The sequence below is a fragment of the Bidens hawaiensis genome, unplaced genomic scaffold, assembly GCF_021521415.1.
Source record: "Bidens hawaiensis isolate Kalapana, Puna unplaced genomic scaffold, B.hawaiensis_p1.1 tig00048051_1, whole genome shotgun sequence".
NCBI lineage: Eukaryota > Viridiplantae > Streptophyta > Magnoliopsida > Asterales > Asteraceae > Bidens > Bidens hawaiensis.
The window spans coordinates 77,624-100,582 of NW_027498580.1; the positions used below are offsets into that span (position 1 = coordinate 77,624).

The window sequence follows — 22,959 nt, forward strand, 5'->3', positions numbered from 1 at the left end:
CATTCAACTCTTTTATGTCTTTATGCTTTGATGAGTTGTACACTATGCTTGAATGAGTTGTACCTCTTAATTTTAAGAGTTTTTGACAAAGTTACAATTGTGTCATTCCTATATGTATTTTAAGATAGTATAGGTGTATATAACAATTATGAATAGTAGTTTTTTTTTAGAAAAGTATATATATATATATATATATATATATATATATATATATATATTTAAAAAGTCATATTCACTCCATTAAATACTAAACAATATTCAATAAACATAATAATAGTAAACAACTCTCTTTAAACATTTAGAAAAAATTGACTCATATAATAGCAATCCATTTTGAATCTCGTCTTCGTCTACATACGACCCAAACTACCTATGAACCGCAACCACGAAACATCACTATTTGTGAAAGGAACAAAACGATGCAATGGAAATATCACACACAAACGCACAAGCGATTATCCACACACAAAAAAAAACATATAATATAACGAAAAACATGACAAAAGAATTTTATGTGTTTCAGTCTTGGCAAGGACCTGTATCTATAAGCTGCAACTAGGATTGTTCATATTAGCATGGAGCAACATATTAAAATTACATCATAGGGAATAAATAGACTAGGATCATAGTTACTAACTTACGCTTCAAGAAATCAACTAATGGGCCTAAATAAAACAAGTCCAAAGGTTTCACAAACCCTAACAATCTACCATTAAAAGCCTTTGTAAATTCACAAACGCTATCCAAGCAAACCTTGCACCATTAACTACTGTAAACTTCAATAACATAAATCCATCAAGCCTCTAATTCCGAGAGCAAGCAGGAACTTCAATAATGAAAGCACCACAGGCCTTCGGTTCCAAACGAACAAGTTAAGATTCAAATAATCCATCTAGTTGCAGCGACCCTTTTCATCAGTTACTTGAAAGGCCCATTAAAGCTTTATAAGGCTCCAATCTAGTCATCACACACCCATTCATAGCAAAAAGCGTCAATGACTGTTCCTCAATTTCAACCAACGCCTACTAACTGTCACAACCAGCTCTAGAGACTTCGGAGGCAAACAAAAACTCTCCACAAGAACACACCCCATAGAGAATTTATCATTCAGAGTTTATTCTTCCAACCCTAACATCGCTTTTGAACGGTGCCCATAATACACACAGTCACCAAATCTCCAACCAAGTTCATACCCTAAAATTAACTCAAGATAACATCTTTGTGGCTGTCACAACCCAACTTACAGCGGAAATGCCGGGGCGTGAACTGATTGTCACAGCTCTCAAGGTTACTATCATGCAACATTATAACTTTCAATATCTATTTAATAATTTCCATTAAAACAATTATTCATTACAATATCTCAAAAACAAATAAAGCTTCAAACAAATATAAAATTATAAATAATATTGTCTCATTTAAATTTCTTCTCGCATAAATCCCTAAGTGATCTTCAAACTTCAATTACTCCACGTCATACGATGACCTACATATTCGTTGAAAATAAAGTAGTTTTGTCAACACAAGGTTGAGTGAGCAACACACCAGTTTAACTGTACATATAGTATGCATAAAAATAAGTAGTGCAACAAGTCATATGAGAATAACAAATTAACCAAATAAGCAAGTATAACTTAGATGTCGAGAAGCACAAAACTATAACGACTAGCGTACGATCATATTATTCTGAGATTATGTTGGACCTCTCTGAATGCGGTTCATGTAAAGAAAATAAGCACATAAACAAGTAAGATATAAGTTTTTAACACACAGATAATAGTTGCAGTTTTGTGTATAAGTATATATGACAATTACAGTTTACGCATATGTCCCCAAAACGTGGAAAACGAGTAAAATACGGGGAATGTGGTACTCACCTCGAAGATGAACAAATGTGATTAAGATAATGAGAAGGCGGGAAAAAGTCACACGCGAACGTTAAAGTCTAAGAGAAACGAGTAACAGATACGCTTAAGTAAAGATTTAAGATCGATTTCAACAACTCGATAACCATTATTAAGTAATTATTATAATATTATACATAAAGATTTATTATATGAAACAATTATTTTTAATTTATAAAAACATAACTTAATAAATATTCTATAAACATAACTTAATACGAATTTAACTTTATGAATATATATATATATAATTTGTTTATTCAATATCCAAACGTATTTATATAAGTTATAAAATATTTTATTTGTTTATATGTATAACCCTTCATGTAAATATGAGAATGAAAACGAGAGTTAAACGGGTTTACAAAGTCGGTTTTTAGTAAAATAAATCTTATAGTTTGATGATAAATTGTTTCACAAATAAATGAGATGTTATAACCCGGTTTAAAAGCTATATGGGTTTGATGAGACCCAAGATCCGTTTATTTTCTTACTATAAAATTGGTTTTTTAATTATAAATTATACGGGGGTTGTTTTATATTATTTGTTTCTAATATTTATTTATTTTTTGAAGTTTTATCTTTTTTTATTGTATGAAAGTTAATAATATACTTATGGTTTGATGATAAATTGTTTCACAAATAAATGAGATGTCATAACACGGTTTAAAAACTATATGGTTTTGATGAGACCAAAGACCCGTTTATTTTTTTTACTACAAATTGGTTTGTAAATTAGAAATAATATGTATCATTTTTTAAATAAATCATATATTAATTTTTAGTATATCCCTACTTTATATGATTTTTATATCAAATATTTGGTGAGATTAGTTTTTAATTTAATAAGATGTTATAAATCGTTTAAGAAATATATGGGTTTGATAAGATTTATACCCGTGAATTCGGGTCAAATGCATGAGAAGCATCTATTTAAAAATCAAGCAAATCTGGTGACTCAAAAAAAGGGGGGGAGCGACCACATCGCGACACTTAGGATTTTTGGGTTTTCGTTTATATATATTACTAGTTTTTATCACCCGTATTACGGGGGTGGTTTTATATTATTTGTTTCTAATAATTATTTATTTTTGAATTTTTAATTTTTTCATTATATGAAAGTTAATAATATACTTATGGTTTGATGATAAATTGTTTCACAAATAAATGAGATGTTATAAGTTATAACCCGGTTTAAAAGTTATATGGGTTTGATGAGACCCAAGACCCGTTTATTTTTTTTACTATAAAATTGGTTTTTTAATTATAAATAATATATATCTTTTTTTAAATAAATTAGAAATTTATTTTTAGTATATCTCTACTTTATAGAATTTTTATATCAAATATTTGGTGATATTGATTTTTAATTTAAAGATGATATAACTCGTTTAAGAAATATTTGGATTTGATGAGACCCATACTCGTGAATTCGGGTCAAATGCATGAGAAGCCTTCATTTAAAAATCAAGCAATTCTGATGACTCTAAAAAAGGGGGAGCGACCACATCTCAACACGTAGGATTTTTATGTTTTCGTTTATATAATATTATAGATAGATTAACAACTATAAAAAATAATTCCCTATTGTCGTTAAATAGTCGTAATACATAAATAATCAGCCGAAGTTACCGATCCACCACGTGTGAAAGCGGTTTAAGATGCGAGAAAGTTTTATAATCCTAAAAAATGACTTATTTATAACACAACTCTTTACAGTATATATCTCCATACGTTGACAAAAGGAAAAAAAAGTTATAACATAACCGTGTATTAAAAATTTTCTAAATATTAATGCACAAGACTTATTAATGAAATATCAAATTGAAACATAAATAAAATATTATTAAAGAAATTCGTTAAAAAAATCACTGGACAGTCGGACACGTTGCTACTTGTTTGTAGAGGTGAAAAAAAAAACCCGAACCCAGAACCTGACCCGAAAAAAATCCGGAATCGGGTTTTTTAGAACACGAGTTTTTAATACTTGAACCTGAACCCAGCCCTACCCGTAAGGTACGGATAAGGGTATGACTTTCAATGCTGAAACCCGAACCTGAACCCGGTCCCGATCTAAACCTGATAATACCCAAAACCTGTTTCACTCATACTCGAAACCCGGGTTTTTTGCATACCCAAGTAGGTGTTTTGCATACTCGGACATTAATGTTTGTGCACCTATGTCATTGTGGCACTTAGTAGGGACTGTGTGGCTGACCATAGATGATCTTCGGTTCCCCAATGGATCTTTTTTGGAATAATATATAATTGTTTAAAGCAACATATGTATTTTAACGGATCTTTTTTTGAGCAGAATATAATTGCCAGTGCCTTTTGTCTTTTGGTATATCATTGTTTAACTTTAATTGTTATATATGTTTGTATGAGAAAATGGAGTTAAGATAAAAAAAAACGAAGCAAGCCCGTTGATTTAAGCTGCAGAAAATGGGTTTTTTGAATACTTGGAAATAGGGTATTCATATATTCAGAAAACGGGTTTTTTCAATACTCGGAAATAGGGTATTCAAATACTCGGGTATAGAAGACCCGGTTCAATACCCGACCCGGACCCGGTACACAGGGTATCGTTTTTCAAGAAATACCCGGACCCGAACCCTACCCGGGTATTACTAATACCCAATTATACCTAAACCAGGTTCTATACCGAACCCGGGTGAAGAGGTAGGTCCCAGCAGAGCCCAGTTGGACCCGCAAGACTCACCTTGAAGAGGGACGTCTGCGCAACGACCAACTGCTTCCGCAGGACCCACCATGCTCAGAGAAGACCTTACGCGCAGTACACCAGCTGTACCCGCAGGAAAAGCCTCCCAATGGTGAAGTACCCCGCTTGTTCCCGCAGTTGCGGATACAAGCCATCAGGGAAGGCTACCCGCACTGATAGCAAGGCTACACGCACAAGGCACTAACTCTTGCTACTTCAGTAATGTCACTTGAAGGAATGAGCAAGGCGGGAATACTCCCGCCCAAATGAGCCAGTCCGTATGCTTCTGGAAGATCTTTTGTACTATACCTGCCAAGGTATGGGCAAAACAGACGATCTGACCAAAACAGCCCATGAACCAATCACAGGGTGACAGCTCACCGACAACAGTACGAGGAGGAGCACCCTCTAGTACTGTTTGTCATTATTAGCCGCTGCCTACTCACCAACCCTTACTATGGGACGTGCGTAGCCTACAGTTGGTGGAACAGTGCATAGCCGGCAGTAAAGGAACAGTATACAGCCGACCTTGTCACTATCGGCCGCAGCCTATCCACCAACCAGCATGGCTTGTGCGTAGCCCACTGTTGGTAGAACAGGAATACTATTCAGCCGGCTGTACCTTCTTGGAAACCTACCTTCGGCTATAAATACTCCAACACCTTGGAATGGTAAGGACATCATCTGATATCTCATTATCTTATCTTCTCTAGCAATCTCTTAATATACACTTATATTCTGAGCAATCTAGTCTGATTCTCACGCCGGAGGGTGGTCACAAGGAGGAACCCCCCCCCCCTTCTCAGTGACGAGCTTACGGTGTCTGTTTTGCAGGTCACCTGAAGAACAACTTTCTTTGCTGGACCTCATCCTCGTGGGAAACATTACTTAACCCCCAGATTATCCGTAATCTGCCCGGGTCACCTAGTGTTTCTTCATTGGCGCCATCCGTGCATAAAAGCTAGAACTAATTCTTTGTTTTTCAAAATTTCTGAAGAAATGGTTAACGTTACTCCGGTCACAAAGCCAGTAAGTGACCAAGAAACCCCGGTAACCACAACCCCAGCAACTGGGGGGAACACCGGCGGTTATACAAATTTTACGAACACTACCCCGGTTACCCAAGCCGGGACAAGTACAGTAAACAATATTTCACTGGGGTTCACTGATGCCCAGTTGGAGAAACGGACGAGGGTCCCTCGCCAAACACTCGATCAAGTTAAGGCGTGGGCCGAAGCACGTCAGAAAGAGTTCCAAGCTGAGTTGGATGAACGCTTGCGTTCACTTCAACAGGCTGACGAATTCGGCAGTACTCGCCAACATCTCAACATGAACAGTGAGTGCGAGTACTCGGACGATGAGCGGGAAGAATCCGATACCGACGCAAACCCTCGCCATAAGGCAAAAGGGAAGCGTAAGGAAACGGACTTCCAACCGACAAGGAATTTTGGAGAAACCTTTAAACCAACGAACGCGGGGAGAAACCCACGTGACTTCTCCAAAACCTTTAGACCAACTGCTGCAAATGCAGGAAAGTCCAAGTTTGCAAGGGACATTGCGGAAGCAATCGCCCCGAGAAGTGCCAAACAAATGTCCAACATCGGCACTTATGATGGTCTATCCGACCCAGACGACCACTTGAACAGATTCATTGCGGGGGCAACCGTCAGTAACTGGACGGAACCCACGTGGTGTTATATGTTCCAGATGACTCTGGTTGGAGCGGCCAGGGCATGGTTCGATCGTTTACCGGTCCACCACATCTATGATTGGGCGGACTTTCAGAACAAGTTCAGCCAACACTTCAGCCAACAGAGGAAATATACTGAAGAACAGTGGACGATCCTCAACTGCGTTAGAGGGGAGGATGAATCTTTACTAGACTTCATCACTCGCTTCAACTCCAAAAAGCTGAGTCTGGGCAACATAAGTGAAGATCTTGTTCGCGCCGCTTTCATCCAGGGCGCCGAATACCCAGAGCTTATCCGCACATTGACGGGTAAGGACGGCATGCCATCCACATGGGATGCCATCATGACGGCGGCCAAGCGCTTTGCCGAGACGGAGAAGCAACTGGGAAGGGATCTTCCCCAAAGTACACACCTCTACACGCAAAGTACTAGAGAAAACAATGTTCGGATCGCCCGGCAGAACAAAAAGAGGAAGCTAGGTATTTGGCAGTCAAGGGTAAACTTTGACACCTCATCCAGCTCTCACCCTCTTGTTGGCGGAAGAGATAACACACACCCTTCAAGCCGAAAACACCGGTGGACGCCACTCACCAAAAGCGTCACGGAGATATTTGCCACCGAAAAACTACCATGGCCAAAAGCTCCAATGATCCGGCAGCGACCTAATGCGGATCAAAGCAAATCCTGTGACTTCCACGGGACAAAAGGTCATAGTACGGAGGAGTGTACATCCTTGAAGGATATTGTTGAAACATTCGTCAAGGATGGAAGACTTGCACACCTTGTGGCATCAATCAAGAAGGGAGGAAGGAATGATAACCGGTACAGAGGCAACGGACGAAAGCCCGTTGACATCAGCATCAACATGGTTCATGACAATATCAGAGGAAGAAAAAGGCGAGCGACAGAACCATGCGCGTGGAAGGAAGCTGAGGTGCGCTTCCCGCGAGTGCCAGGAGGACCCAGCAAAGAAGGCCCTATCGTCATCAAAAGCCAGCTGGGGCACTACATCACTTCTCGCACTCTTGCTGACAACGGCGCCTCGTCAACGGTGATGTACAGGCAGTTCTTCGACAAGCTAGATGACGAAGACAAGGAACGCCTGGAAACGATCTACGCCTCGATGGAAGGGTTCGACGGCAGCACAAACACCCCCCTGGGTATCCTATTTTTCCCCGTCACTCTTACGGACGGGAATCACTCACGCACAGAAGACGTGGATTTTGTCGTGATGAGGAAGCCACACCACACATACGACATTCTCTTCGGAAGAGACGGGATGGCAAGATTCAACGCCGTGGTATCTTCAGTCCACGGCATGATGGGATGGCCAACAGCTGAGGGTGTAGCGATGATCACCGGCATTCCCCAGGTGTGCATCGCATCTGTCTCATCTAAACCCAAACCAAAGATGGCTAAACCAACCATCACCGAACCGGAAAGATGGGCCTTCAACGGAAAATACCCTGACCAGGCCGTTACCATTGGCCCAACAGTTGTTGATCCCACACGCACCTTACTCAAACGCTTACTACAGAAAAACGCTGACATCTTCGCGTGGACACCAGCTGACATGACTGGTGTACCCCGAAGTAAGGCAGAGCATAAGCTCAAGTGCGATCCGGCTGTTACGCCAGTGGTACAAAAGCGCCGAGTAATGGGGCCAGAACAAACTAACGCGTGTAGAACCCAAGTCAAGGAACTCCTTGACGCAGGCATCGTACGCGTTAGCAGATATTAAACATGGGTTGCAAATCCCGTTATGGTACCGAAGAATAACAAACAATGGCGCATGTGCGTAGATTTCAAGGACTTAAACAAAGCATGCCCCAAAGATTGTTATCCGTTACCCGAAATTGATCTGAAGGTGGATTCGTTAGCACCGTTTCGCCTTAAATGCTTCCTGGATGCGTATAAGGGGTACCATCAAATCCACATGGCCGTTGATGATCAGGACAAAACCGCTTTTCGGACGCCCGATGGCACATTTTGTTATCAAATGATGCCATTTGGACTTAAGAATGCCGGGTCCACATACCAACGCCTGATGGACAACCAGTTTCATGCCCAAATTGGGAGGAACTTGGAAGTCTACATGGACGACTTGGTCATCAAAAGCCCTGACACAGAAGCGATGTTGAAAGACATCGAAGAAACTTTCAACACGCTCAGGAAGATAAACATGAAGCTCAACCCGAGCAAGTGTGCCTTTGGAATGGAAGAAGGGAAGTTCTTGGGGGTCATCGTCACTAAAGATGGCTTCAGAGCGAACCCTGAAAAGGTCGAAGCCATTATCAAAATGGAATCACCTACTACCATCAAACAGGCTCAGACACTGAATGGACGACTAGTCGCACTTAATCGCTTTTTGGCAAACCACGCGGATAAGTCGTTTCCTTTCGTGTCAACGTTGAGAAACTGTTTAAAGAAAACGCACTTCCGCTGGACACCAGAAACGGAAGCAGCTTTTCAGGAGATTCGGTCACGCTTGATCGAACTCCCAACGCTCACAGCACCAGAAGCGGGGGAGGGGTTAATCCTATACCTTTCCGCAACAGATAGAGCAACCGGGGCGGTCCTGCTAGTTGAACGGAAAGGCATCCAGATGCCAATCTATTATGTCAGCCGTATCCTAACAGACGTAGAAACCCGGTACTCTACCCTCGAAAAATTAGCCTTAGCACTTATACACGCTTCACGCAGGTTAAGACGATATTTCCAGGGTCACCCAATCACCATTCTCTCCAACTTCAAACTTGCAAACGTTCTACGCAAACCCGAGTTATCGGGACGCCTAGCCAAATGGGCAATTGAGTTGGGGGAATACGCGATAAAGTATAAGCCAAGACCAGCCATAAAAGGCCAGGTTTTGGCCGACTTTATTGCGGAAGTGCCTGCATCGCGGGAAAAAGAGTGCCAGGAAGAGGCTCAACCCTCTCCAGCACAGGACATCAATGATGTCTGGCGACTCTACACTGATGGAGCAGCCAGTAACGAGGGTTCAGGCGCAGGGCGGAAACTAACCAACCCAGCAGGCCAAGAATACACTTACGCTATTCGACTGGATTTTCCAAGTACGAATAACGAAGCCGAGTATGAAGCATTCTTGGCCGGGCTGAGAATTGCGCGTAAGATGGGAGTGAAACACTTGGAAGCCCACGTGGATTCCATGTTAGTAGCCAATCAAATCAACGGGACGTACACGGCCGTGAACGACACAATGGCCCTGTACCTCGCACAAGCAAAAACCCTTATGCGCGATTTTAACGATTGCAAAGTCATACACGTCAAGCGTAGTGAAAACAAATCTGCGGATGCGTTAAGCAAGCCTGCAACATTAGCCTTCACCCACTTGGGAAAGGACATCCGCATTGAACTCCTCGAGGCACCTTCGGTCCCGCACAAGGAAATTTGTGTCATCCAAACCGGCACAGAAACGTGGATGACACCAATAATAAAATACCTTGCGGCAGGTACACTACCAGAGTCAAAAACACAGGCAAGAAAACTACGCTGTAAAGCACTGAATTATCAACTCATCGATGACATCCTTTACAGACGTAACTTTTTTGGCCCACTCTTAAGATGTGTGGACAACCAAGATGCTGACTACCTCCTAAGGGAAGTACACGAAGGCATCTGTGGAGTACACGCAGGCCCACGCGCTGTTGTAGCTAAGCTAAACAACGCGGGATACTTTTGGCCGGGGATGCATACGGATGCGCTGGCATACATCAGAAAATGCAGGTCTTGTCAGCTCTACGCACCTAACACGCATCGCCCGAAGAATGAACTTGTTCCAGTCACCTCTTCATGGCCATTTCAGAAGTGGGCCATCGATGTGACAGGCTCATTTCCTACAGCAGCAGGAAATGTCCAGTTCCTAGTGGTAGCCATCGACTACTTCACCAAGTGGATAGAAGCAAAACCCTTAGCCCAAACAACCGCGAAACATATCAAAAAATTTATTTGGGAATTTATTATTTGTCGTTTTGGACTTCCACAGAATTTGGTGAGCGATAACGGCACCAACTTTGCTGACAAGAAGCTACAAAAGTGGCTGGAAGAACTTCAAATCACCCACACTTTTACCTCAGTGGCGCACCCGCAGGGTAATGGTGAGGTAGAAAGAGCAAATAAGAGCATCGTCGAAGGCATAAAGAAAAGACTCTTGGAACACAGATCCGGCTGGGTGGACGAACTTCCGCACGTCCTTTGGGCAAACAGAACGCTGAAAAAGGCCATTACGGGAGAAACCCCGTTCAGTCTCACTTATGGCACTGAAGCCATGGTCCCGGTCGAAATTGGTTTACCCTTACCAAGGGTCTTGATTCAGCCAGAAGACAATGATGCGGAAAGACGGTTAGACCTTATGCTAACCGAGGAACGCAGAGACTTAGCCGCAGTGCGTGAAGAGAACTACAAGCGACAAATGCAAAAGTACTACAACACGCGGGTAAAACTCTGCAACTTCAATGTAGGAGACTACATACTGCGTAACAACGAGGCTTCGAACCAACAACGCCCAGGAAAACTGGCCCCGGTCTGGGAAGGGCCATACATTATCAAAGAAGTTCTAGGAAAGGGCGCATACCGGCTCGAAAGGCTCGATGGCACTCCCATCCCAAGAACATGGAATGGAGCTCAATTACGCAAATGTTACATGTAGATCAATTCCAAACTTGTAAAGAAAAGGCCTAGAGCCACTTCTAATGGAAATGATTCTCCTTTCACAATGTGTTGATAGCCTTACCTTTATACTTATGAACTTCCCACACTGATGTGCCGGTATTCACCGCATAAATATGGGAAGAAGTCGTTACGTGTGGAAGGCGGCAAAACCCGCATAAACACAAAACGGTAAAAATTTCAAAAGTTTAAGGAAAAACTCCACGCAGGTCAGATGTAGGCAAAGTTTAGCCATCCTACTAAGTGCAAATGACGGTCTTACCCGCACAATCACGAACGAGGAGGCAAAACTTCAACCTATTATCTACCACGTTCAAAGGTTAACTTATTCTAAACACTTAGAAAATTTCAAAGGAAAAGATGAGGAAAACTTCCACGCAGGTCAGATATAAGTAAAGTTAAGCCATCCTACTAAGTGTAAGTGACGGTCATACCCGCACAATCATGAAAGAGGAAGCGAAACATAAACTTATAATTTGCCACGTTAAAAAGTTATCTTATCTAAGTACTAAAGAAATTGCTAAGTTAAATCAAAACATGCGTAAAATAAACAAGGCAAGGAATTAACACAATCTTTATTCCATCAAAATTCAAACATTACAAAGATTGCTGGGTGCATACCCGCATACAAAAGAAGCTATACAAAAACAAAAATCTACGCTAATGGTGGAAAGGGATCTTCAGGATCAAGCTTCAGGACCACTTCCACTTGGACCCGCACCATCAGTAGAGCGTGGCGGTTCAAGGAAAGCTTTAAGGATAGCTAGCCCATCATCAACAGCAGCAACTTCGTTCACCTTCTCCACCACCTGATGCGTGAAGGCGGCATACTGGTTCACTGCTTGGTCATAAACAGCTTCAGTATCCACATCGTACAAAGGGAAGTTGGAAGGCGGGATGCCTTTCTCAACGAACCCTAGACCAAGCAGGAAGCCGGCCTTTTCCCCATCCTCATGAGAAGCGTTGAGGGCTGCGCTCATGGCATCGTCGTATGATGTGTCCGTGAAGACTCGATGCACAACCTACAAGAAAAAATACAAGTGTCAAAATCTCTTCTATGTGCAAAGAAAAGTGTAAAGATATGAAATTACGCATACCTGAGACAACGCTTCTCGAAGAAGCCATTCCTTGGTAACCAGAGCTTCCTGGAGGGCAGCTTGAGCTTGGTTACGGGCGCGTTCGGCTTCACTTTTGTTGAGGTTGGCAAGCAACACTTCTTTAGCTGCAGCCTCTTCAACGCCCTTTAGCTTCCGCTCAGTGTGGTCAAGCACCCCCCTCTGGTCCAGGATCTCTTGGAGCTTCTTCGCGTCTTCCATCGCCAAGGCATCATGAGCCTGTTGGAGCGCCTCTAGTTTGGCTTTAAGTTCCTCATTCTCGAGGCGTAGAGGCTCAGCAACAGCTTCAGCCTTGGTGGCCCTTTCAGTTGCGTTCCGAGCAGTTTCCTTAGCCAGCCGAAGCTATTCGTTAACAGCTTGGGCAGCCTTGGAACGGGCCTCGAGACGAGCCTGAACTTCAACTTCAAGGGCCTTGAAGGCCTTCTCCTTCTCCGCAGCAACGACGGAGAGCCTCCTATTCTCCTCCCGGACAGCCCGCGCCTGAGCCACTTCTTGGATACGAGCTGCTTTTAACTTGTCGTTTTCACGACAAAGCAGCTCGACGCGCGGCTGCATCCGGGCCAGGAGAACCCGAAGCTCATTGGTTAGCCTACCCTCCTGGTAGCTAGCCATGGCTTCCCCCAACGCACCACTGGGAGCTGCGTGACGAGCCCACTCCACGCACTCCACAGGCGTGCGAAGGGTTGTTCCTCGGCGGATGTTCCATCGTGGAACATACACTTCATTGGAATCCGACACTGCAAAAAACAAAAAGCAGTTAGGAAAAGATGATACAAAAAAAAGGCCAAAAGAACCCTACGCACCTGTAGGGTCGACAACAGGCCGATAGCCGCCAAACCCATCACCTGAACCCAAGGGAAATCCGTCCAAGAGGTCAGGCAGATGGGAAGGAGGCAGAGGTTGGCGAGAAGCCCCAAGCATACCTGAAGGATCGGCCGTCGTTGCCGATGACGGAGGAGGCATGGTGAAGGCCGCCGCGGTAGTAGAAACCAACGGAGGTGAACTCACCGTAGGTGAACTCACAACCGTGGTCGCCGCTGCGGAGGAGTCCGCAGAAAAAGTCACCGCCGGCTCAGTGAAAGATTCAGTAAATATGGCACTGACAGCCGGCGGTGATGTCATCACAGTTGGAACAGTTGGCTCAACTGGGTGAGCAACTGAATCAACTGAAGCAGGCGCGGCCGCCTGGGTCGTCGCCTCAGGTAGGCTGACCAAGCCTACCGTCATGGGTCCGGAGGTATTCCTCCCCGCTCCACCCTGGAATGCGGTAGCATCCACGCCTGCACAAAGAAGATAAGTATTAATGATGGAAAGCTATGAAGTTAAAAATAAAGGAAGTTTGTACTTACGGGTTTTCTTGAGCCTAAAAGTGCGAACAGGCGGGGACGAACCCGATGGAGCCGGCCTCTTTACGCCGCTCACCGTCGTCATCCTGGGCTCTCCGGAGGTGACAGTCGTCGCAGCCTCCGGAGCAGTGGTCTTATCACCACCAGGGTTCCCCGCCACCTCCTCGCTCTCGGTCTCTGAGTCAGACCGAGGCACCGGATCGGCAGTGGAGGCCACCTTCGCCTTCCCCTTCCCGCCGGCAGCCTTCTTCTTCCGCACCAACGGAGGACCATCTGCGGATTCCTCATCAGAACACAAGATTAGAGGAATTCCAGCAGAGGTTTCAGCATTGAGGGGTCGAGGGTTGAATAACGCCTTACCTGGCCGCCTGGCGCTCAGGATCTCGTGGCCTGGCGGGTAGACCTCCACGAACCGATCCGCCGTCTGTTCAAGGATGGGCAACTCGTTCTCATCTAGAGCACGAGTACCCATCCGAGCAGGACTATCAGCCTCCCGCGGATGCAGGAGCGACTGCAAGTCGTTCCCCTCTGAAATAAAAGAAAAACAGTTAGAAGACAAACCTATATAAACAAAGAAGACAGAGCATACCGTAAGGGACAGAGTTCAAACTGTATTCAAGGACGATCGGGATCTTTTGCGCCTCCGCATCCTTCCACACCCGGCTCATCCCGAGCATCACCATCCCGGACTCCGCAAAGCGGTAAACCGGAGATTGGACTCGGGAAATCTTTGAGAACCATTCCGCCTCCTGGTAGTTGGAGGCGTGAAGGCTGGGGAGTGCTTGCACATTCTTGAACTTCATGGCAAGGGGGATGGCGCGAGCGGAGATATAAAAGAACTCCCGCTTCCATGAACGAAGACTGCGCTCGGTTGCGCAAATCTTCAAACCCTTGATCCGGGTTATCAGAGTATACCACCCCTGGATCCACCTCCAAGAGTAGAAGGTCATCAGGCGGTCGACGAAGGGCTCAACGCCCAGAATCCGGCACACCCACTCGAAGTGGCGAATCTTCGCGATCGCCATCGGGTGTACCTCGGTCAGGTGTACACCGTGCCTCTCCAGAACACGGTACACAAACTTCGTCAAGGGGAACCTAAGATTCCCATAGACAAAGAATGCGGCATATACCCCGATCTTGCCTCTGGGGGCATCATACACCGTCTGGTGAGGTTCAGGAAACTCAGGCTCGAAAGACTCGAGCATGAACTTCCTGACGATGTACTGATATAGATCGACAGGCAGAGCACACTGGCACTCGCCAGCAGTACTCTTGTCATCCTTGTCGGACGTGGATGACGGGTTCTCGGCGTACACCCCAGCCTCCTGGGCTGTAGCCTCAAGATCGTGAGCAGAAGACATCTTGCAGGTATGAAAGAAGAGAACGATTTCAAGAGAATGCTCGACTGAAAAGGTGAGTATTCGCCGGAAATCGTTTTGAAGATGAAGAGAAAAGTGAAAGTGTGGATTACAAAGGACCATCTCCCCCTTTATATACTAATCGCAATCAATGCGATGAATTTAATGCGGAAGAGAGAGAAATCGCAGGTGCAATGAAACTATGACACGTGGCTAAGAGCAAGCTGGCAACAGCTGTTAAAAGGACGCGTGCCATTAATTTCGCGGCCACGCGGCCGAAAATTCGTGCCCACGCTCCTGAAAAAGCGCCTGGAATGACCATATACTGTCACGTCGCCATAACTTCCTGCACGTCCTGACACTGTCAGAAGAAACCGTCGGACGACGTTTCAATAGTTTGGGCTGTTCTTATCCTTTCACCAACTCTTCGAATTTCAAAATTTCAAAAAGATTCAAAAGCGGGAAAATACCCCTTACCTTGGCAACCAAGTAACTATAAGACAGGTGCGAGTATAGTGTTAAGGCAAAACCCTTCACATACTTAGCACCCGCAGGGAATTGACGCCAGGAATACCTTGGAAGTAAAGTAACCGTAAGACGAGTGCGGGTACAGTGTCAAGGCAAAACCCTTCACATACTTAGCGCTCCGCGGGGAATTCAAACCAAGAAGGATCTTCTGGGCCATGCTTGCGGAAACGGGAATAACATTCCCGCATAGCGGGAACGTCGAGAACTATATTGTTTGAAACTCCAAGATGGAATTGGTGGTTTTAACATAATTGATCACTATGTTCAAAACTACCAAAACCCCATGGAGAATCCACACAAGTGGGACTCAACGCTCCTGACTTGCGAGGAGGTTACAGACCTACCCGCTTCATACCCAAAGATCAAGCAGAAAAGTCGGGAATTTCTGCGTGACATTAGGAAAACCACGGGAAGAATCCCCACGGAAAACCTTAAAACTAAAAACCCCTTTTCAAAACCCCTTGCTAAAGTCCAAAAGTTCACCTCACTTATTAATAATTCATGAGAAGAACATTGGACTAGGGGGACTTGAAGAGGTAGGTCCCAGCAGAGCCCAGTTGGACCCGCAAGACTCACCTTGAAGAGGGACGTCTGCGCAACGACCAACTGCTTCCGCAGGACCCACCATGCTCAGAGAAGACCTTACGCGCAGTACGCCAGCTGTACCCGCAGGAAAAGCCTCCCAATGGTGAAGTACCCCGCTTGTTCCCGCAGTTGTGGATACAAGCCATCAGGGAAGGCTACCCGCACTGATAGCAAGGCTACACGCACAAGGCACTAACTCTTGCTACTTCAGTAATGTCACCTGAAGGAATGAGCAAGGCGGGAATACTCCCGCCCGAATGAGCCAGTCCGTATGCTTCTGGAAGATCTTTTGTACTATACCTGCCAAGGTATGGGCAAAACAGACGATCTGACCAAAACAGCCCATGAACCAATCACAGGGTAACAGCTCACCGACAACAGTACGAGGAGGAGCACCCTCTAGTACTGTTTGTCACTATTAGCCGCTGCCTACTCACCAACCCTTACTATGGGACGTGCGTAGCCTACAGTTGGTGGAACAGTGCATAGCCGGCAGTAAAGGAACAGTATACAGCCAACCTTGTCACTATCGGCCGCAGCCTATCCACAAACCAGCATGGCTTGTGCGTAGCCCACTGTTGGTAGAACAGGAATACTATTCAGCCGGCTGTACCTTCTTGGAAACCTACATTCGGCAATAAATACTCCAACACCTTGGAATGGTAAGGACATCATCTGATATCTCATTATCTTATCTTCTCTAGCAATCTCTTAATATACACTTATATTCAGAGCAATCTAGCAATCTCTTAATATACAGTTTATTCTTCTCATCCCAAGATCCACTAGTCCAATAATCAGTACTTCTATTCCATTTAATTATGTATTGTTTCCCTATTGGATCAAGCTCTAAAGAAAACAACCCTTCTGCAGGATCATCGGTACTCTTCCAAGAAGTAAGAAGCTTCTTAGTTTTGGTAATGTTATTATAAGCAAGCCTAGCACCAGGCAACCAAGTATGAGCAGGATAATCAAAACTCTGCCAAATGTTTTCGCTCGAATTCAACCCGGTTTTCAACACTAAGTTGCCATCATCAAGAAGAATAGCAATCACAGAATTCAAACCAGATGAATTCGCTCTGGTTGACCAGATTTCAGATTTTGATTCATTTAACAACACTAAGTTGCCACCAATGATTCTTAATTCGGAATTGAATCTATCTGAAACAGGGATTTGTCTATTCGCCACCCAAGCAACTGTTGGTGGGTTGGTGGAGACTTTGTTATACCATATACCTATGTAATAGTTTGATGAGTTACCTGCTTTGAAGAATCCCAGTTTGAAGTTGTTATCTTTGGATATGATTGTTTCATCTCCAGAGATCGATTGGTTGGCGGTGATGGTGTCAGCTCCAGATGAGAGAGAAATGATGAGAGAGAAGGAGAGTAACACCAGGAAGGCCATTAAAGTATCTATCGGTGAGGCACATGAATTAGAGAGAATTTGGCATATAAAAGATGTGGGATTGCAAAAAGATATTTAAGGTTGTCATGGGTTTGTCAGAGATTTAAGCTTTTGTCTGGTTTTTGAGTTGTGTATGGTGGGTTGGTTTGAAAAGTCTGAATGGAAAATTGGGTTGACTTGTGGAAAGAATTGATCAACCCATCCAGATGATTCATGATTGGAGTGATTCACGGTTCAAAAACGTATATACTATTTTATATAGGGCAAATTGCATAAGCTATTATTTGTAGAAATTTCAATGATTGTACAACCGTCACATGTTTTTCTTTAACAACTTTTGAAACCAGCTTTATATTCGAGCGAGTTTTTTTAAGATTGGAAGTCAAACGTTTATGCTGTTTTTGACGCTCTAAATCTGACTCACACAGAAACAACATCAAGGATGAAACTCACCATTTTAGGAAAACCCACTTGAGTCATGTTTCAAACTCAGACGGTAAAATCTCAAGTCTTAACCATCAATCCTATTTTATTGAGTCTGAAGGCCAATTGTGTAAAACCATGGCTCGCATCTAGTTTAATAAGGTTACTTTGTTAGTTTGTGAAAAGTTACTCGAAAAATTTCTAAATAAAATACTTACTTGCCTAAATTTACATAAATTTATTACATAGTGAAACTGGAAATATAAAATACCTAAAAATTGGACAGATAGATTATTCTAAAAAAATAATAATATAAAAAGCTAAGAGCATTTAAAACAACAAACTCATACAAACCGTCATATCATCATCACATCTTATTACAAACTTTTCTAAAAATCATAATTTTCTTCCGCAACAACAAACCTCCACAAACCCTATTAAAATAATATTAAATATGTATATATGTAATATATGTGTGTGTGTGTATATATATATATGTGTGTGTGTGTGTGCATGTGAGAGGGGGTGCCACATCATTGGTTCTTTAGAAATTTGTAGGAAATGACTTTACATTCAAAACCTTCACTCCACAACAAGGAGGTTTGTGCCATTCAGTCTGTCCATTGCCATGTAGATCCAGACCTAGGGAAAAGGAGCTTGTGTGGATGCTCTAAGGCTATGTGTAGTGGAGGGGCTACAAAATGGGGCGTTTTGCGCCATGTGATTCCCAGTCAGCAAATAATGAGTTTTGTTTTTAGGGTGTAATGATGTTGTAGCATCATATATATATAAACACACACACACACACACACACACACACATATATATGTATATCTCACACAGACACACAATAATAATAATACACACACACCACATGCGACAAATACTTGTAACTAACCCACAATTCGCCCCATTTGTAGCCTAGAAGGGGGGGGGGTGTTCACGCCCCATTTCGCCCCTGTTTCTCGCCCACTACACTTGGCCTAATAAGAAAATGTTTTGTAAGGCCCCGGTACCGATGCCCTACTTTGACGTTGGATTGACTCAAATAATAGCAATCCATTTTGAATCTCGTTTTCGTCTACATACGACCCAAACTACCTATGAACCGCAACCACGAAACATCACTATTTGTGAAAGGAACAAAACGATGCAATGGAAATATCACACACAAACGCACAAGCGATTATCCACACACAAAAAAAAACATATAATATAACGAAAAACATGACAAAAGAATTTTATGTGTTTCAGTCTTGGCAAGGACCTGTATCTATAAGCTGCAACTAGGATTGTTCATATTAGCATGGAGCAACATATTAAAATTACATCATAGGGAATAAATAGACTAGGATCATAGTTACTAACTTACGCTTCAAGAAATCAACTAATGGGCCTAAATAAAACAAGTCCAAAGGCTTCACAAACCCTAACAATCTACCATTAAAAGCCTTTGTAAATTCACAAACGCTATCCAAGCAAACCTTGCACCATTAACTACTGTAAACTTCAATAACATAAATCCATCAAGCCTCTAATTCCGAGAGCAAGCAGGAACTTCAATAATTAAAGCACCACAGGCCTTCGGTTCCAAACGAACAAGTTAAGATTCAAATAATCCATCTAGTTGCAGCGACCCTTTTCATCAGTTACTTGAAAGGCCCATTAAAGCTTTATAAGGCTCCAATCTAGTCATCACACACCCATTCATAGCAAAAAGCGTCAATGACTGTTCCTCAATTTCAACCAACGCCTACTAACTGGCACAACCAGCTCTAGAGACTTCGGAGGCAAAAAAAACTCTCCACAAGAACACACCCCATAGAGAATTTATCATTCAGAGTTTATTCTTCCAACCCTAACATCGCTTTTGAACGGCGCCCATAATACACACAGTCACCAAATCTCCAACCAAGTTCATACCCTAAAATTAACTCAAGATAACATCTTTGTGGCTGTCACAACCCAACTTACAGCGGAAATGCCGGGGCGTGAACTGATTGTCACAGCTCTCAAGGTTACTATCATGCAACATTATAACTTTCAATATCTATTTAATAATTTCCATTAAAACAATTATTCATTACAATATCTCAAAAACAAATAAAGCTTCAAACAAATATAAAATTATAAATAATATTGTCTCATTTAAATTTCTTCTCGCATAAATCCCTAAGTGATCTTCAAACTTCAATTACTCCACGTCATACGATGACCTACATATTCGTTGAAAATAAAGTAGTTTTGTCAACACAAGGTTGAGTGAGCAACACACCAGTTTAAGTGTACATATAGTATGCATAAAAATAAGTAGTGTAACAAGTCATATGAGAATAACAAATTAACCAAATAAGCAAGTATAACTTAGATGTCGAGAAGCACAAAACTATAACGACTAGCGTACGATCATATTATTCTGAGATTATGTTGGACCTCTCTGAATGCGGTTCATGTAAAGAAAATAAGCACATAAACAAGTAAGATATAAGTTTTTAACACACAGATAATAGTTGTAGTTTTGTGTATAAGTATATATGACAATTACAGTTTACGCATATGTCCCCAAAACGTGGAAAACGAGTAAAATACGGGGAATGTGGTACTCACCTCGAAGATGAACAAATGTGATTAAGATAATGAGAAGGCGGGAAAAAGTCACACGGCGAACGTTAAAGTCTAAGAGAAACGAGTAACAGATACGCTTAAGTAAAGATTTAAGATCGATTTCAACAACTCGATAACCATTATTAAGTAATTATTATAATATTATACATAAAGATTTATTATATGAAACAATTATTTTTAATTTATAAAAACATAACTTAATAAATATTCTATAAACATAACTTAATACGAATTTAACTTTATGAATATATATATATATAATTTGTTTATTCAATATCCAAACGTATTTATATAAGTTATAAAATATTTTATTTGTTTATATGTATAACCCTTCATGTAAATATGAGAATGAAAACGAGAGTTAAACGGGTTTACAAAGTCGGTTTTTAGTAAAATAAATCTTATAGTTTGATGATAAATTGTTTCACAAATAAATGAGATGTTATAACCCGGTTTAAAAGCTATATGGGTTTGATGAGACCCAAGATCCGTTTATTTTCTTACTATAAAATTGGTTTTTTAATTATAAATTATACGGGGGTTGTTTTATATTATTTGTTTCTAATATTTATTTATTTTTTGAAGTTTTATCTTTTTTTATTGTATGAAAGTTAATAATATACTTATGGTTTGATGATAAATTGTTTCACAAATAAATGAGATGTCATAACACGGTTTAAAAACTATATGGTTTTGATGAGACCAAAGACCCGTTTATTTTTTTTACTACAAATTGGTTTGTAAATTAGAAATAATATGTATCATTTTTTAAATAAATCATATATTAATTTTTAGTATATCCCTACTTTATATGATTTTTATATCAAATATTTGGTGAGATTAGTTTTTAATTTAATAAGATGTTATAAATCGTTTAAGAAATATATGGGTTTGATAAGATTTATACCCGTGAATTCGGGTCAAATGCATGAGAAGCATCTATTTAAAAATCAAGCAAATCTGGTGACTCAAAAAAAGGGGGGAGCGACCACATCGCGACACTTAGGATTTTTGGGTTTTCGTTTATATATATTACTAGTTTTTATCACCCGTATTACGGGGGTGGTTTTATATTATTTGTTTCTAATAATTATTTATTTTTGAATTTTTAATTTTTTCATTATATGAAAGTTAATAATATACTTATGGTTTGATGATAAATTGTTTCACAAATAAATGAGATGTTATAAGTTATAACCCGGTTTAAAAGTTATATGGGTTTGATGAGACCCAAGACCCGTTTATTTTTTTTACTATAAAATTGGTTTTTTAATTATAAATAATATATATCTTTTTTTAAATAAATTAGAAATTTATTTTTAGTATATCTCTACTTTATAGAATTTTTATATCAAATATTTGGTGATATTGATTTTTAATTTAAAGATGATATAACTCGTTTAAGAAATATTTGGATTTGATGAGACCCATACTCGTGAATTCGGGTCAAATGCATGAGAAGCCTTCATTTAAAAATCAAGCAATTCTGATGACTCTAAAAAAGGGGGAGCGACCACATCTCAACACGTAGGATTTTTATGTTTTCGTTTATATAATATTATAGATAGATTAACAACTATAAAAAATAATTCCCTATTGTCGTTAAATAGTCGTAATACATAAATAATCAGCCGAAGTTACCGATCCACCACGTGTGAAAGCGGTTTAAGATGCGAGAAAGTTTTATAATCCTAAAAAATGACTTATTTATAACACAACTCTTTACAGTATATATCTCCATACGTTGACAAAAGGAAAAAAAAGTTATAACATAACCGTGTATTAAAAATTTTCTAAATATTAATGCACAAGACTTATTAATGAAATATCAAATTGAAACATAAATAAAATATTATTAAAGAAATTCGTTAAAAAAATCACTGGACAGTCGGACACGTTGCTACTTGTTTGTAGAGGTGAAAAAAAAAACCCGAACCCAGAACCTGACCCGAAAAAAATCCGGAATCGGGTTTTTTAGAACACGAGTTTTTAATACTTGAACCTGAACCCAGCCCTACCCGTAAGGTACGGATAAGGGTATGACTTTCAATGCTGAAACCCGAACCTGAACCCGGTCCCGATCTAAACCTGATAATACCCAAAACCTGTTTCACTCATACTCGAAACCCGGGTTTTTTGCATACCCAAGTAGGTGTTTTGCATACTCGGACATTAATGTTTGTGCACCTATGTCATTGTGTAGGGATGGCAACGGGGCGGTTTCGGGGCGGGGAATGCCAATCCCATACCCGCCCCGGTTTATAAAACTCATTACCAAAACCGTCTAAAAACCCGCGGGGACTAAACGGGGAATCCCCATCGGGGATTCGGGGAAAACCGCGGGTATTCGGGGAACCCGTCTAGCATAAATGGTTTTTAAACGGGCTAAATTCCCCGTGGGGATCCCCATTTAACCGTCGGGTTCACCGTTTAAAACCCGATTGTAAGAAAATGATACAAAATTACAATACAATATTAATACACAAAAAGTTCAATATCCAAACACATTACACATACAAAAGACATTATTAATACATAAAAATGTTTATTTCTCCCATCACAACGGAA

The 22,959-nt window shown here is 41.5% G+C and overlaps 1 pseudogene; it reads right to left on the minus strand.

Annotated features, from left to right (window-relative positions):
* Window positions 1–1,464: 1,464 nt before the first annotated feature.
* LOC143597267 (G-type lectin S-receptor-like serine/threonine-protein kinase At2g19130 pseudogene) lies at window positions 1,465–17,343 on the minus strand (annotated as a pseudogene).
* Window positions 17,344–22,959: the final 5,616 nt, after the last annotated feature.